The sequence below is a fragment of the Fistularia commersonii genome, chromosome 36 (assembly GCF_037954325.1).
Source record: "Fistularia commersonii isolate RoL2024-O1a breed Wild chromosome 36, RoL_Fcom_v1.0, whole genome shotgun sequence".
Taxonomy (NCBI): domain Eukaryota; kingdom Metazoa; phylum Chordata; class Actinopteri; order Syngnathiformes; family Fistulariidae; genus Fistularia; species Fistularia commersonii.
This window is the reverse complement of record NC_141319.1, coordinates 4,168,619-4,180,586: the sequence shown is the minus strand read 5'-3', so window position 1 is coordinate 4,180,586 and position 11,968 is coordinate 4,168,619. Positions and strand designations below refer to the sequence as shown.

General features: G+C 40.2%; 1 pseudogene; it reads left to right on the top strand.

The window, feature by feature from the left end:
* Positions 1–4,161: 4,161 nt before the first annotated feature.
* Positions 4,162–4,236, top strand: LOC147213389 (U4 spliceosomal RNA; annotated as a pseudogene).
* The last annotated feature ends 7,732 nt before the right edge of the window (positions 4,237–11,968 follow it).

Here is an 11,968-nt window from a genome sequence, read left to right as displayed (position 1 = left end):
GTAGTAATAACAAATTGGTACCAAATAGACATTTACACAAACATTAAGTGCAAAAGCATTTACAGTAATTTCGGACTATTGAGCGCACCTCAGTATAAGCCGCACCGGCTAGCCGTTCGCTATCTCGGGCTTCCTGCTGCGCACTAAAACTGTCAAAGTCGTCTTCTTCTGTGTCGCAGTTGCACGGACTCAGACTATCCCGGTCATTTCACCGGTCCGATAAGACGAGGAAATATTTTTTAGCGGTGTGAAGCTCGTTAGCCCCCCCGAAAAAAATCCATGTATTAGCCGCATCGTTGTTTAAGTGAAAAATGTCACGGCTTATCGTTCGAAAATTTCAGTACATAGAAATGCAAAAGATGAGTTTCCGTTTCAATCCTTGTTCCCCTTTAAGTAAGGAAACAATAATGAATTTCATATCCCTTTATTTATTTCACTTTAGTTTCAGATACCTAAATTTAAATTCTGTTTCAGTCTTTGTCCATCATAGGTTTTTATTCAGTTCCTGTTTTAAAAATGTTTAAGCCGTAAGTGATTTTGTTTTAACTACTTATCTGTTTTTTAAAATCAACATAGGCCTATTTTAGCACAAAGAGACCCAGTATTGGTATGACCTTCCTAACAGCAGCTTATTTCAATTATAGAAACCATTGGGTGACATTAATCATCTCAATTAACCCAATAAGAAATTAATATCTTCAATTGCAATAAACACTTGAGATTCACAGGTAAACATATTCAAGATATGCCACATAAAATGAAACAAAGTGAATATACAGTTATCAAAATCTTGCTACTCAATCAGTCCTTTTGCAAGTAAATACAAAGTTAGCAGATGAATGCAAAGCTATCTTTCCTTACAACCGCATTGGGATCCACTATCGGTAAACAGCTAGAAAAACTTTACTAAATCGGCTTTGCGGTTCAATGTCTAGTTCCCCAAAAGCAAAGAGAACAGAAGAGTAGAAAAGTTTTCTTACCGATGTCACGCGCAGTCGAGTCCAGGCTCTCGCCATCAAGCATTCATGTCCACGTGCGGGACGCATTGGTTGCAACACTTCACCATTTCTCCATCAATACGGTCATTAACTCAGCAGGGAAATGGTCAAAGTAACCGCAGTCTATCAGAATAAACAGAAAATTAAGTAAAATACTTCAAAAGATAAAAACAAACATCAAGAATACTTCTGTTCCCTTCTTTGTTCACTCATCGCATCAACCCAGCATGACTTTCGATATCATGCTTTTTAAATTTTTTTTTTTGGTTCTAACTTCTGGCAAAGAATCAATAGACTTACCATTTCGAAAAGAAACAGCACTATTAAACTGAATGACAAGACAATAGGAAATAATATTTTTATCCTATTTAATATAGACATTTTATATCACTAAGGACTTTTTAAGATGCTGAAATTCTTCTCAATATTTATAAACTTATGGCTATCTTCTTCTGGATTACACCTACCAGAGATGTGTCGTATGTTAAGGAGTGACGGTCTTTACTGAGACCCGCGAGTCTGAAACCTCTGGTTAAAAATCAGAGGGTTTCAGGCGGCATCATTATGGGTTTGACACAGCTAAAGTTAGCAAACAGTAGCGATGGGTGGCTGAACAAACGACCGCTTACTAACTGCTCTGCCGCTTCATCCCAGCTTCTTATTTCTCAGAGAAAAGCACACATTTGTCCTCACGGTTTCCATTGATTGAAAGTGCAGGCGGCTACTCATTTAAAGATTGTTAATTTTGAGCTCTACGATCCGCAGTTATTATGCCTCAGCAGTGAGGAGCGATCTAATCTGATGAGACCCTTTGGGAGTTATTGTCATATTACACAAAAGAGGATTACCAGCTGTTAAAAACCCTGCATCCGTCCCGCTTCTCTTAACTCGGGCCCGGGGAAGACGGGGCAGGGAGAATTTCTTTAATTAAAAAAGCCAACGGGAGGCTGGAGGTTTGACATTGGAGACCTGCAGTTAATCTGACATTTTTAGTTGTTATCAAGATATCAAACAGAAATCAAATGGATGAGGAGAATTATTAAAAAAAAAAAAAAAATAGAAAGACACTCCCACAGAGGTGGGAGTTTTTGGCAGAAGGCAAGGAGCCCGATGCATAATTTGCAGAGCAGGAGGCAGGACAGCGGTGCCTTGCAGGACGTGACTTCTGTCACGACTTGAATGACTAACTTGACCAAAACGCTTTTTTTTTTTTTTTTTATAAAAAGGGTGCAAAGGAAAATAGCAACCAAAGTCCCTAAACAAATGGACTTGACCGGATCCAGGGCAACAAGTTATCCAGTGATCAAGAAACCAACACTCGCTAAAGGCTCATGTATGCTCATGTTCCGTACGTAAACAGGTACGTCAATTTGGAACCTTTCAAACGTCACTACCCTCAAACTTCCCCATGTGTGCCTTACGTTGCCATGGCTTTTAAGCAATACATTCACTGCAATTCAGAGTTCACTTCAAAATGAGCTGGGAGTAATGTACATTCTAAGAAAGGACAGCGGAGTAGACAGCAGCGGTCTGTGCGCCCATTAAAAAAAAAAAAAATGTCGCCATGTGGACGGAGAATCACTTACCCTGGTGATACCGTGTTGTCTTCTTGTTGCTGTCAAACTCGAGCATACAACACTGCACCCAAGACTTCTGGTGGTACTTCTTCATTTGCTGTGTTTGACTAGGCATCTACAAGCTCCCTGAAAGCTTGCTGAATCACAAACGGTGTAGACAGTTGACGGAAAATCTTTCACGATGCTAGCCTCACCTCCAAGGAGGGCTACCGATGTTCCAAACAAAAGCATTGGAGGAACATTCCTGGGTGCCTGCTTGCTTCATACTGAACCCCTTTGGACTTTTATGATCCACACCCTCATGTGCCTGGTCAGTCAGGAGCCTCGAAGGGGCGGCCCTATCAAGACCAGGAAGTGGTGATTGTCCACACCTGTTCCTCCACCTCAGTTCGGCCTCCACTGCATCTAGTCGTTTCACATTCCAATGTCCTACCCTTTTGGGTTCGTCTTGTTCCAATGGGCCAACTCCTTGTCAGTTGAAATATAGTTTGTTTTCTAATTTCCTGTTTGTCGCCATTGTGTGGTTGTTTTTGATGTACCTTTGAATTAAAGACCGTTTCGTCCGTCCAGAATTGTGTGTTTGGGTTCTGACCCTGTCCAGTCTTGCTTGCCGCCCTTCCCTCTTTTTACCCCAATGGGTCGAGACAGGAGGCCGCCCTCGCATTGAGATTTCTGCCCAATAAAGGGCAGTATTTCCTCTACTGCCACTTAGTGCTCGCTCATGGGCGATGTTGGGTTTCTGTCAATCATTCTGAAGAGTGTTGTCCAGACCTACATGGAAAGTGTCATCAGACAACTCTGTTGTGATTTGGCGCCGTATAAATTAAATCTGACTTGACTTGTCAGCTTCCATCAGAGCCACCTTCAAAATGCTTTGACGATGTTTGATTCATGAGCGTGCAGTTTCGGGTAGCTCACAGAAAAAAAAAAACAGATTTTGTGAATCCGCATAGGGTGCTTAAGAAGCATCGGAGAGCTGTCCTTTATGATTAGCATCCCAGGAAGAAAATACAGCTTGATGAGCTTCGGGCTGACGGCTTCGAGATGCCCTCTTCAAGTTGCCGGTGCCATTTTTTTGTGATGCTGAAGCCGGAGCTGCGTGTCGAGAGAGAAATTACAGCATTTGACTGAGCCCCCCCGTGGTATTCTGTTTTCTTTATGGGTGCACTGGGGAGGATTAACGAGGCTGCTGCGCATGATGCCGATGTTGGCCAGAAATAACCCGGCTTTCAAACGTTTCAAGGGTTAGACAATTTTCCTTCGTCCAACAAAAAGCAACCAACCGACAAAAAAACAACCTAAGTAACCTTTTAATTCCGCTACCGCCATTCCCCAGCTTCTTATTCATCTCTCTCTTCTGATTGTAGACTAATCCAGGAGTCTGAGGGTGAGATTTAAATGCACCATTGGCTGATGATGGAGTTGATGTTCTTGATCATTTAAAACAGATAAATATATAAGCCCTGCCCCGGCTTCACATCCGATCTCGTGTGGAGTCGAGGACACGGCGCAAGATTTTATGCCCGGTGTTATCTTGTATTGACAGTCCGGCGGAGTTGCTGATGGCAACTTAGCAACTCTGAAGTGGCTTTGCGCAGTGGCAGTATTGTAGCCTATGAGGTTTACCTGTGGCATCATTATTGCAAGTTGAAAACTTTGGCGCAGGAGGTCGAGCAATTGTCTTTGGAACATTCCTGGTTGGATTCCCGGTAACTTCTAGTGTGTCGAAGTGTTGTTGAGAAAGACCCCTAACTGCTCCCCTGGCACTGATGGACTTCAGCCTACTGCTCATGGTTCATCTATTATGGGTTAATTGCAGAGAACAAATTTTCCCACGAGGAATTAAAAAAGGATAAATTATTATCATTATTTGGGGCTCAGCTTGATGGGAGCTTACCGGACCCACCCTCGATCGCAACCGAGCTAACACTTTTGAATTTCTGAGCTGACTCCTGACTCTGAGTGCTGGAAATTGGCCCGACTGCAAACACACTTGCCGGCAAAGCCAAAGTGGACTACAAGAACGGAGGAAAGATCAGATAGCTGCTGTTTGTCCTTCGTGTTTGATTATCCATTCAAGCTGTCGCTTTTGCAAACATGGCAGACCGGGCCAGAGTTTGATGCGGTCCGTCGGTTTGACCGATCAAGTCATCTGTGATCACGTCGGTCGTTAAACATCTTATCCCGAGTTCTTCGGCCCTCATTAAGAAATCTGCTCAGAAATCGGGTGCCGTGAAGTTCAGGTCTTTTCCATGTTAAGTTCTACTAATGATCGACTAATGATCTCTGGGATCCTTCCTTCTTAGCGTGACCTTTGGAGAAGCTGCTGCTTGTTATTCGGTCACGATTCCCATGACTTTTCCGTTGTTATGGAAACCCGCAAAAAAACCCTGCAGTTTCATTGACTTAGCTCTCTTCGGACGATGCTAATCACTGCAATTATTGTTGTAGTTTTCTTGCGAGGACACGCTCTCGTCGTTCAAGTTGGTGCACACATGTCTTCGATACATGTGGATATACATTGCTAGCTTATTTGTCTTTTAGAAACATGTCAGACCCATGACGCTGACGATTTCTGCTCATGCACGTGTGAGAAACCCAAATAAACACCAGCGCTAATCTGATCTAGCCAGTCATATCATATAAGGACTTGCTGGTTTGGTGCTATGGTTGTTGCGTTACCATAACGACTGACCGTGAGATCACCTACCGTCAAACCCGGTGGAGACAATCTCTTATTTGTCCCCGAGCTGGTTTTTGTGTTAGCGGGACTGACTTCACTTTAATAAACTCTTTTACATTCCCAACCAAACCTCACAGGAAACGTTGTCCTCTAACGGCAAATGTCATTTTCAAGCAACTCGGCTCGCGGTAGATTTTATATAAATGTTTCCCGAACAAAAGAAGCCCTGAGCGTCATGTTCAGAAGTCCATTAAGATGTTTTGGTCGTTTCAAATCTATCTGTTTGATTCGCGGTTCCAATGTTGACGCTACATTTAGCAGTACGATGGGTGAAAAACGGCCGACGACACGGACAAGTATCCATTCGAGGTGGCTGGGGGAAATTCACGGCGAAAAGGTCCCTGATTGGACTCCGGCAGCTCTTTCTGTGTGGAGTCTCCATGTTTCTCACAGTTTAAAAACATGCAAGAGGTTCACTGGTGACCCTGAATTACCCAGAATGAGAGGGTGAACGAGAGGGGAATCTCCCTTAGAGATAAGGTAGGGAAGTTCGGCCTCTGCATTTATTTTTTCCCTTTCTGTCGTCCATTCTTATCCTTGATGTTGTTGCTCTCTCTGCTGTTTATTAATTCGTCTTCTGCTATTTTCTTCTCATTATCTCTCTTTTTATATTTATATTCATATTTATTGACACTATAACTGTTACGCTACTGTGGCAAAAGACTTTCCCCTTTGGGAATCAATAAAGTTTTTCTTATCTTATCTTCTCTTATGTCTCCCGAATGCCTCTCCGGGCATGTCCATCTGGAAGGAGGCCACGAGGAGGGTGAATGTTTGCTTGTCTCTACATGACAGGGGAGTGAGAGCGTTAATAGTTGCATGTTTATGTAAAAAGAGTGAATGAAAGAGTGAACAGTTTTATTTCTCCATGACGTGCGAGTGAGAACGTTAATAGTTGTGTATCTCTATCATCAGAATCAAAATCAGAATACTTTATTGATCCTTTAAGGCAGACTTGGGCCACGTCCGGCCCGTTGTGCTTTTTTACCCTGCCTGCCGAACTATTTTCTTTGAATATTTTAATATTTGCAATCAATATTGAATTTAGAAACTCCAGATTTTTTCCTTTTGTTTAATTTTGTTTGGATGATTACATTCAAAATAATGTCAGTACATGCCAAAAAATGTAAATATTTAAATTGCAATTTTCAATTTGTTCAATTTACATGATACCTAGTTGGCCCGCATAAAAATTAAATCAGAGGCAAAAAATTGCTTTCCGTTGAAAGCAGCTCCGAGCTGCTAGTCAAGCGGGGAAGAATCAAAATCGAACTCTATATGAAAATAAAGAATACAGTTGCAAATAATAAAAATAAAATGAAAAGAACAGTAAAGATATAAATAAATAAATAAAGTTAAGGGTATGTAAAAAAATATAGATATATATGTAACGTATATGTGGTTTAAGCGAATGAAGTTTATTCACGGGCTTTGGACGCCGTAACGCCATCACATTATATCTGAAATACGTGAAGTCTCTTTCCATGACTCAATAAAGATGAGTTTGTTTTCATCACCATGCAGGTTTCTTCACCTGACAACCAAGGCTGAGAATATAGGATTTGCACAAACGTAAACGCACGTATACGAGAATAATAACACGGCCTCAACCCAAAGCCCCTCAGGTGAGACTTCAATTCAAGAGCCTCATACTCGAAACTCCTTTTCCACTCAGAAAGAGTTATCTCCCCCCCCCCCGTGCCCTGCGGATGGTTTTGGCCTCACTGTGCAGAATGATAGGCGCCGACTCATCCACCCGAGCCGGGCGGGGGTGAAGCGGGTACCTAAAAGGACCAGAGAGAGAAGAAATCCCATTTTTTTTAAGTACAAGACAGGGAGTTAAAAGCTCTATGCTGCATCCTAACATGCACTCTAATGTCACCACGGCAACGGTACTCAAAAAGTTGCCGCGGGGAGGATGGAGAGCACGCCGTCACGTTCTCCACTCAGTGAAAAGACCTGCTACTGTGTATAAATCCAAATATTACCATAATTCCAACAATTCATCATTATCCTCAATCCCTGTGTTCGCCAATGGTAATTACGATGTGTAGTACTTGATATTACGCCATCTATTCAAAAGCGTATTCAGCACGGGGGAAGAAAAGGTCTCCGAGCACTTTCTTGCACACATTTGTACCAGGAAAAATAGAGAAGTGCAGCGTTTCAAGGCTCCTGTCTTCACGGGTTTCGTTCTTTCCTTTCGAAGAAACTTCCTTTCTGGAAGATGTGATGAAATACACCGTCTGCTGAAAGTCAGACAGAACAGCTCAGGGTTTTTTTTTTTTTTTTTTTTTTTTTTTTTTGTTTTTGCTGTTTCTCAGCTCTTCCAATAAGTAAATACAAGAGTTTTGTGGGTTTTCCTTTGCGGACGGTGTTAGAGAAACACACACACACACACACACCTCTGCAAACTGCTGCCTATCTTCCATTGTGTCTGCCTGTCTTCCCTCTCTCTCCTTCTCCCCTGCACCTTGTTTCCATTTCTTTCTGGACGGCAAAATGTTGTATCATTAAAGCTGCTAAGAGTGTTGAAATATTTTCACAGCTATTTTCATTGATTGATTGACTGATTTTTTCTTTTTTAATAATCAGAGGCGACCACGATCACCACGATCTTAATGGTGGTGCAGGTTATTATATTAATGATAATTTTAATACTATTACTACTAATAATAATAATAATACATTTGATTTCAGCCGCCTTACTCGACACTAAGGGACATTGAATAATAATAACAGCAGTAATAAAACTACTGCTACTACTACTACTAATAATAATATCAACACTACTAAAAATAAAAATGAGACTAATACTTCTCCTACTAATACTAGTACTATTACTGCTACCAATAATAATGATAATAATGGTGTTGTTATGCGGTGGTTTCAAAGCCTTGCTGTTTCAAAGCGCTTATTCTTACTTTTACCCTTAACCGTAATCTCACTCTTAATCTTTATCATAATCATAATCTCAATCTTGTTCTTAATCTTATTCTTGCTTGATCTTGATTTTTATCTTGTTCTTGTTACGAATGGAAAGTGATTTATTTGATTCGATCTCCTTCACAGGTAGCTCCGGTTACATAATGAGAATTCGGAGGTCGGCGACTCGTAAAGGACTTGAAAAACCGGGTCGTGTTACTTTAATTGCACCGAGAGGATCGAGCTCCGAGACGCGCGTCCGTGTTCCTCCACCTCAGTCGAACCTTTGGTGTTCTAAGGTTATATTATTCAGCGCTGAGCAGAACCGGCTGCTCTGCGGACCTCATTATTCTTGTTTGTGTTCCTCCGCCTTGTTCTCTCGCTATTGATTTACATGGAACAATATTGTCATGTTTTGTTTATATAGCCACATAAAGAGAGGAATGTGAAATTCAAAAATCCTTCGCCCCCTCCCCCACCATTTCTCGAGCCGAGACAATTTGTGCCGCGACCGGAGTGGAGAGCCGACAGCTGCATCGAATTTCGTTCCACCTGCTGCTCCCCCGCTCGGATGTTAGCGTGAACTTCTAAACTCGCCGAATGATAAAAGGCTGATTTCCAGCGCTCTTGTAAAGACGGCACCCAAAGTTCAGGGTAACTCCAATCACACAACATTCAACATCGATGAATCAACATTCATCGATTGGTGGAAAACTGTCTTTTTTTGATGTCGAGGATTTGAAGCCAAGCTTGGCAACACTTTGAATGAAGTCTGACGCTCAGTTGAAGTGCTTCCGTACCTGGTGGGGAGGGATACTTCCAGAACGCTCGTCCATTCCGAACCGACTCAGTGATTTGTTCAAAGTGGACTCAGTGATTCGTTCAAAGTGGACTCAGTGATTCGTTCAAAGTGGACCGAGCTCCCGTTGACACCGAAATGTTCTATTTTGTTTTCAAACAGTTCTGCATGCAGACGGCAACCGTCTCCACGCACACCGAACTGTAGGGAACAGCGCTGTTGACAACACACACCAGGCCAGTTGTTGGCGGCGTGATTTTGTGATGAACTAATACATGTGTAGACACTCCAAGTGTTGACACAATGGAAAAAAAAAAAAAAAACGTACAACAGCAGCATAACATCAACAGAGGCGATCGGTATTTTGTTTTTTTTTTTTCACATGTCAATAGTGTGAGGAGCACGAGCAGCGCTCTGGAGCAGTCGTTCGGCTCACGGCGAATTCAAAGGGCATGGTGACCTCCAGAGGGCGCCAAAAATTGGGCGGGGGGTAAAAAAATCACCTTCAACGTGACTGTATTGAAACTAATTATAGTAGTTAAATTGAAAAGTTCACTTTGATCAAAATGTAAATCTATGCCCAACTAATAGTTCTACAAATGGTAACACCATGTAAATAAATGAAAATTAGTGAATTTAATGTGACCCCAATCTGTATTTATAATTCTTTTTCTATGACCATTATTTATTTACATGAATTTTCTTTTTTTGGCAAAGGTATTTAAATGGGATTTGTATTTATTTGTCATTAATTAACCATGTAAATTGGTTGACATGTCATAAATCAAAGTTGAAAAAAAAATGCAATTTGATTTCTTTTGGAAGCGTATGGAAGTCGCATGGAGGAGGGCAGTATATAAATCTGGTGTCAGCCATTGTTGTTTTGATGATTTGAAAACACCTTTGTCTCACAAAACACATCTGTCTCGGAAAAATGTGACATTTTGGAAACAGGGTTTCAAACTAAGACTACAGGCGATGACCATGCCTGGGTTGGTTGCCCAAAACAACAATGGCCGCCTCCAGAATACTGCTTTTTTTTTTTTTTTTTAAATAAACAAATTTATATATGAGACAAATTTGTTGAGCCAGGTGAAAAACAAAAAATACATATAAAAAGAAAAAAAAAGACAGCCATATAAAGAGTATAATTAAAATACTTTCTATGGTAATACACATACACTCAAATATTAAACACATTTTTCCCAAATAAAATTGGTTCTTACTGGCTTTTGATTAATTTATAGTGGTGCTGTAATGATCAATTTCCTGAAGGAAGACTGTGAAATTTGTTTTTTTTGTTCTTCCATTTACTTTTGTGAATATTAAATTTTCCCAAGAGCGACACAAGTTGTACAAAACAAAGTCCTTTTCCTTGGTGCGTCTTCGTAGGAAAGAAAAATGTCCTTATTCTGCAGTGAGAATCCAGTTCTCCTCTTAATAAAGGCGTCTATATTTAACCAAAAAAGTTGTGAGTACAAGCAATAGTAAAATAAATGTCAAATAAATTCTACATGTATACCACAAAAATCACAGGAGCCATCAATATCAATCCTAAATCTTTGTTAAGGTTTTTTTTTGCTGGGTATATGTCGTCTGCAATTTCATAAGAAATCTCTTCTATTTTAGACGAGACAGAATTTATTACTGGTCAGCCATATTTTATTCCAATTTAAATTGTTTTATAAAGAAGATTGTAGCCGTTTTACCTTTTTAATTCCTCTCCCTTCAGCCACAGGGAATCTTAAAATCTTAAAACCTTAAAAAAAAAAAAAATTTAAACAGTAATCATTTATCTGTATATATGTTCATAACTGTGCAATATTTCATGTACAATTTATACACGTACAATATTTTTTCCTACTCTTCTGCACTCCTTATCTTTCACTTGTTACTTAAGACACTTTATAGTTAATTTGTGTTTCTTATTCTCCCTTTTTTTTACTATTTATACAATTTTTCTACTATTATTTATTATTGTTATATTTTTCTTGTAACTCTGGCACAACAATTTCCTTCGGGATAAATAAAGTTGTTATTCTTATTCTTAGCGATGACACATGACGCCCTGCCATGGAGCCAATAAGCAGTTGCAAAACACTTCTTGGGATAGCATTTCAGATTGTGTCATCTTCTTTTGGTGGAAATAAATTAAAAAATAAAACTGCGTCTGAAGAGTTTCTCGTGTTTTAGTTCATCATAAAATCAGACCGCCAACTACTGGCCTGGTGTGTTTACTGCAGCGTCTTCACGTGGGAACTAACTCAAAACTAAATGAATCGCTCATACTTGAAGTCACGCTCAGTCACCGTTTATTTTTTTTTTAATATTGAAAGAGCTGCTTTTACGCTGCTCCAAGAAATTGCTCAAGAAGTTCAACCGCCTCCCGGCACGGGGTCGTTTTCCTGACCCGACTGCTTCTGACCACAAAACAGCGGGAGCTCGCAACTACTGCAAAATGAAAAATCAGAAGAGTTCCCTGGGAATTGTGAAGCAAGTTGTCTAACAGGTCTGCATAGATTAAAACAAAGACTTAAACAAACATTCTTTCATATATATATATATATATATATATATATATATATATACTCACGTCTATCCGGGCCTCATTTGGAGACAAACAATCATTCATTAACAATGAATAGGCATATAACATTCACATTATTGATAGATATACAATAATTTACTTTTGTCATTTGTGTAGATGTTTTTAGATAATACTTTTTTATACCCTCAAGCTTTAATTTTTAAAAAAAATTTTTTTTAGCGTGTCTTTGACTGTTCTTAGTGGGCCAAATAATTTCCCAGTCCCGAGATCAATAAAGTACATCTCCACGCATCCCATCTTATCTCATATAGACATACAGCTGTTCACTCCATTCATATGTCATATAGCAGGGGTGGGCAAACTACGGCCTGCGGGCCA